We start from the raw sequence: 6,450 nt of genomic DNA on the forward strand, positions 1-6,450 counted from the left end.
CTGGACCTAACTTTTATAAATATATATAAAACTAATGAAAACGGACTAAACAAAAATGATGGTGCCCTAACTTAATATTTTTTTGCACAACAAATAATTTCTGTAAGGGAACAGTCAGACAGCCGCTTAACTCAGATGGCTATACAATGCTCGGACTGGTCGTTGGCCCTCTCAACCCAAGTGTGACAGCATGTATTTCTATGCCGCTATCACACTCTGCTCAGGAGAACCGACGGCCAGTCTGGGCATTGCGATCCTTGTTCAAGTTGTACAGTGGTCTGACTCTTCCCTATCTCTCAATGAGACTTGTCCACAGGTATTTTGGCCACTTCTCGGAGCAAACTGCTCCCCCATCTCAGGTGTGAAGGCACCTTCTCCAGACTGCAGGTTTAAGTTCCTTCCACAATAGTTCAATAATATTTAGATCAGAGCTCAACGAAGCCACTTAATAATCCAATGTCTTTTGTTTTTTTTACATTCTTGGATGTTTTTACATTTGTTTTGAGTCATTATCCTGTTTGTAGACCCATGACCTGAGACTCAGGCCAAGCTTTTTCACACTGCTCAGCACATTTCATTCCCGAATGTCTTAATAGTTTTGAGATTTCATTGTACTCTGCACAGATTCAAGACACCCTGTGTCAGATGCATCAAATCAGTGCCAAAACCTAACCGAGCCTCCTCCATGTTTCTCAGTAGGTACAATGTTCTTTTCTTTTTATAGGCTTCATTTTTGTGTCTGTGAACATAGATCAAATGTAACTTGCCAATAATTTCGTGTTTTGTTTCATCTTTCCAAAGGTCATTTTTCCCAGAGCCTTTGTGGCTTGTCAATATGCATTTTGGCACACTCTATTCTCACCTTTTTGATTTGCTTTCAACAGTGGTTTTCTCTTTGGTCGTTTTCCATGAAGTCCACTTTAGCCAAGCCAATGAAGGATGGTGCGATCTGACACTGATGTATTTTGACTTTGGAGTTCACCTCTAATCTCTTTGGAAATTGTTCTGGGCTCTTTGATTACCATTCATATTATCCGTCTCTTAAATTTGTGATCAATTTTCCTCTTGTGGTCACGTCCAGGGAGGTTGGCTACAGTCCCATAGACCTTAAACTTCTGAATAATATGTGTTAGGCCATGTGCACACATTGAGTATTTAGTGAATTTTTTACCCCAGTATTTGTAAGCCAAAACCAGGAGTGGAACGGTCAAAAGAAAAGTATAATAGAAACGTTTGCACCACTTCTGCATTTTATGTGGCCCAGGGCTGGATAATACAGCAGAAAACTGTAACATGCAAACAACATAAGATGGTAGAACAGAGCTGATACCAACCATGTAGTTAATCAATATGGAGAGAAAATATACCTCCTGATTGCCCTAGGACATGTGGAGCTGACCACAAGAAAGGAATTGCCTAATGCAATAAGTGGCCAAAGGTGATAGTCATGGCTAAAGGTGCAAAGTTGCAATAAATGCATAAATAGGTAAGAGTCACCAGACCATATCAGAGCAGCAAAGGTCTCAGAGGGGTTAAGAAGAGGGGGTGATAGGCAGTATTATATGACATGTGCTTGCTTTTTACTTGCTTATTGGCAGCTTTATAGTCCAGTTTGGTCCAAAATATTTCAGGTTCATCTCACTTGTTTTTTTGGGGGTGTTTAGGTTTTTGTTTTTTTGCACATTTTAAATGTTTTTAAATTTATTATGTGCGATATGAAATAAAGGTTTCTATTTAATTATTGAGATGTGCATACCATTATTAGCTTAGTCTTTTTCTTCCCCCAAAATCGCATTGTAAAACATAACTGTAAATATCGTTTTAAAACCAAATAATCTTAAAAATATATATATAGGTAGATTAAAAGCCAGCAAATGATCTGCCACTTACAGTATAGAATAGGTTAGAATAGAGTATGTTTATACACATAGAATATGTTTATATATATATATATATATCTTTATATTTCATAGAGCGATAGAAGAATAGCCGTTAATTCATTTGGCTGCTTCTGTAAAATCAATGCAGAAGCCGACAGGATAGAAGACATGGTTTACATACAGTAAACACATGCAGAACAGTTAGATGTCTGTGAGCAATACAGTTAGTATAATGTGTGTGCAAATTAGGGGACATGTATGTATTTAATAAAAGATTATTTTCGGGGGGAAAAATGGCGTGGGTTCCCGTGCAATTTTCCATGCCAAAGAGGGAAAGCCAGCGACTGGGGGCAGGTAGCATATATTAATAGCCTAGGAAGAGACCATGGTTATTGCCCCTCCCTGGCTAAAAACATCTGCACCCAACCACCCTAGAAAAGGCACATCTGTAAGATGCGCCAATTCCGACACTTAGCCTCTCTCTTCCCACTGCCGTTTAGCGTTGGCATATGGGGTAATAGGGGGTTAATGTCAACTTTGTATTGTAAGGTGACAAGCCCGTCTTAGTAATGGAGAGGTGTCAATAAGACACCTATCCATTACTAATTCTATAGTATGTAAAAGGATAAATAAACGCAGCTAGAAAAAAGTATTTTAATGAAATGAAACACCACACAGTTTTGCCATCTTTATTGTTCTGCTAATCTAAACGACAAACTCGATCTCCTGTAATAAATAAAAAATAAAAAAACAACATTATACCATACCTGCCCTGCGTTCGGTCCCACGCCGTAATCCATATCTGGGTGATATACCGTTTGCAACCAGGACGGTGCCAAGATGCGACCGTCCCGGCTGCAAACTACTGGTGAATGAATTAAACGCTGCCAGCGCAGACTCAGTGACAAGCGGTGATGTCACTGAGTCTGCGCTCCCTCACAGCCTGAACTGAGATGAACTTTTGAGTGTAGGAAAATGCCAGTTGATTTTCCCACGCTCAAGAGTTCAGCGGGTTGACAGGCTGTGAGGGAGCGCAGCATCAGTGACATCACCTCTATTCACTGAAGCTGTTCTCGCAGCCTCCGTGAATTGCTGTGACCTCAGGACTAGCATTTTCTGGGGCGGCTGAGCGCTGGTGTTTGTAGCTGGGGGGGGTCACTATCCATGGCCCCTTTCCTCCTAGGCTATAAATATCAGCTCTCTACTGTCTGCGTGGCTATTGCTGGCTATAAATTATAGGAGTACCCCACAACATTTTTTTCCTTGAAATAAACATTTATTTGCTAAATACATGGCAATAATTTTGCACGCACACTATTCTGATTGAATTTGTCACTGACATGTATGTATGTGTATATACTTATATATACACTATATATATTTATTTGATATATATATATATAATATATGTAATATGTATGTTATATATATGTATTATATGTATAGAGAAATTATATAAATTATACATATTACATATATTATGTGTATATATAAATTATATATATTGTGTGTATCTATATATATAAATATATAATATATGTACAGTATAAATTACATGTATATATACAGTATATATATTATATCTATATGTATATATTAGATACTGCTCAAAAAAATAAAGGGAACCCTGGACACTTAAGGTCCTTTTACATTTAGCGATGCACCAGCGATCCAACCAGCGATCCGACCCGGTCAGGATCGCTGGTGCATCGCTAAATGATCGCTAGTGAGCTTTCATACAGAAAGATCTCACAGCGATGCAGCAGCGACGCAGCGCACGATACTTACCATTCACACACAGCGATCCTGCGTCCTCCCGCCCGCCTCCACGCGTCGCTGGACGTCACAGCAGGAAGCCCAGCAGGAAGCAGATGACGAGAAATGGAGCCGGACATTCTCGCGCGATCAGCGATGAGCAGCGGGGGAGCCGGTCGCTGGTAAGTATCACACATAGCGATATCACTAGCAATATCGCTATAACGTCACAAAACCAGTGACGTTTTAGCGATATTGCTAGCGATATTGCTTAGTGTAAAACCCCCTTTACTGAGCAGACACATAGATGTTAGTGACCTTCCTATCTTTTCTAACTGTTGTTTATTCCATTTGCACAACAGCAGGAGAAATTGAATCACAATCAGCGTTGATTTCACATAAGTTTGACTGACTTGGAATTACATTTTAACATAGTAAGGCCGAAAAAAAGACATTAGTCCATCCAGTTCAGCCTATAAAATTCTGTCAGAATAAATACCCAGATCTACTTTAAGTGTTCCCTTTATATTTTTGAGCAGTATATATATTTTATATATATATACACACACTGATCAAAAAAATAAAGGGAACATTAAAATAATACATCCTAGATAGCTCTGAATGAAATATTCCAGTTGCAGATTTTTATTCATTGCATAGTGGAATGGGTTCAGACCAATACCGTAAAACATAACAATTATCAATGTAAATCAAAATGAAAATCCCATGGAGGTCCGGATTAGCAATGATACTCAAAATCAAAGTGGAAAATCAAATTACAGGATGATCGAACTTCAATGGAAATGCCTCATGACAAGGAAAAGATGCTCAGTATTGTGTGTGGCCTCCATGTGCCTGTATGACCTCTCTACTGTACAACACCTGGGCATGCTCCTGATGAGGCAGCGGCTGGTCTCCTGAGGGATCTCCTCCCAGACCTTGAGTAAAGCATCCACCAACTCCTGGACAGTCTGTGGTGCAACGTGACGTCGGTGGATGGAGCGAGACATGATGTTCCCAGATGTGCTCAATCGGATTCATTTCTGGGGAACTGGTGGGAAAGTCCATAGCTTCAATGCCTTCATCTTGCAGGATCTGCTGACACACTCCAGCCACATGAGGTCTGGTATGGTGAGTCCATCTTATGCTACAGTACCACGAGTGTGAAAGCACAATCAACATTCAAAAGTAACCAATACATCAGCTAGAACGCATTGGCACTGAGATGTGGTCTGTGGTCCCCACCTGCAGAACCACTCCTTTATTGAGGGTGTCTTGATAATTGCCAACAATTTCCATCTCTTGTCTATTCCATTTGCACAACAGCATGTGAAATTGATTGTCAATCAGTCTTGCTTCCTAAGTGGACAGTTTGATTTCACAGAAGTTTGATTTACCTGGAATTATATTCTGTTGTTTAAGTGTTCCCTTTATTTTTATGAGCAGTGTATGTATATATATATATATATATATATATATATATAATGTGTGTCACTGACGTCTATATATGTTTATGTATTCTATGTGTATATATCTAGTGTTTTGTGAGCTGTCAGTGTGATTTTACAGTAGCTGGACATGAATTGCCGGCTTTTCAAAGGACACCGGTGCGTAAAAATCGGACAGCACTTGCATGGTGCGAGTGCTGTGTGATTTTTTTCTCGCACCCATAGACTTTCATTGGCGAGTCTCGGACGATATACGGTGCAAATCGCAGCATGCTGCAATTTCACTCGCACGTATAATACGGCCGAGAAAAAAATCGCTGATGGGAGCTGCCCCATAGATTAACAGCGGTCTGAGTGCTATGCGATTTTTTCTCACATAGCACTCGTCCGTATTCCTCACTAGTGTGACTCCGGCCTAACTGTAGTAACAGGAACATCTTGGTGTTTGGAGAAGGTCTTATAGCCTTTACCATTAACATGTTTGTCTAGAGTTTTCTTTCTAACCTGAGACAACTACTGTATGTCCTTAGCTTTCTTTGCACCATGTTCACTGTGGTACATACCGTGATAACAAATAGCACAGCGACTACTTTTCACCCTTTAAATATGCAGAATGACTGATTACATATTTGTAGACACCTGTGATGCTAATTACAGGACACACCTTAGTTAAATGATTGTGAGCTGTATGGCAGGTCTTACTACATATCATATGGCATCAGACAATGTCATGTGTAGTTTTGGTAGTTCACCAGTATCTGTCATCTAATATATAAAGCTCAAAGTGTGTATGTATGTGTGTATGCACGGGATAGGCATCCGCACCGTCGCAGCTACAGCCACAATATTTGGCACAGTCACACGTCTGGACCCCGAGAGCGTCCTAAGCTATGTTGTGAGGCGAAATTTTAACCCCGCGCGTTCCAATTCACCAAACAATTTTGCCCCTATCTACATACTGGGGGGAAAAGTGTGTGCGCGTCAAGCCCCGCCCCTCATTATGATGTCATAATGCCCCTATTTGCATACTGGGGAAACAGTGTGCGCGTATCAAGCCCCGCCCCTCGTTATGATGTCACAATGGTTGCCATGGCGACGCTGATGTCGTCATAGGTTGCAAGCCCTGCCGCCGCTCATTTTGTCATAATGGTTGACTATGGGATGGAGGATGTGTGATGGGTATATGGACACTGGACTATGGGATAGAGGATATATATGACAGGTATATGGGCACGGGACTATGGGATGGCGGATATGTAGATGGGCACGGGACTATGGTATGGAGGATGTGTGATGGGTATATGGGCGCTTGACTATGGGATGGAGGATATGTTTGATGGGTATATGGGCACGGGACTATGGGATGG

The sequence above is a fragment of the Dendrobates tinctorius genome, unplaced genomic scaffold, assembly GCF_039654945.1.
Source record: "Dendrobates tinctorius isolate UK_male_01 unplaced genomic scaffold, ASM3965494v1 ptg000116l, whole genome shotgun sequence".
In the NCBI taxonomy this organism is placed as follows: domain Eukaryota; kingdom Metazoa; phylum Chordata; class Amphibia; order Anura; family Dendrobatidae; genus Dendrobates; species Dendrobates tinctorius.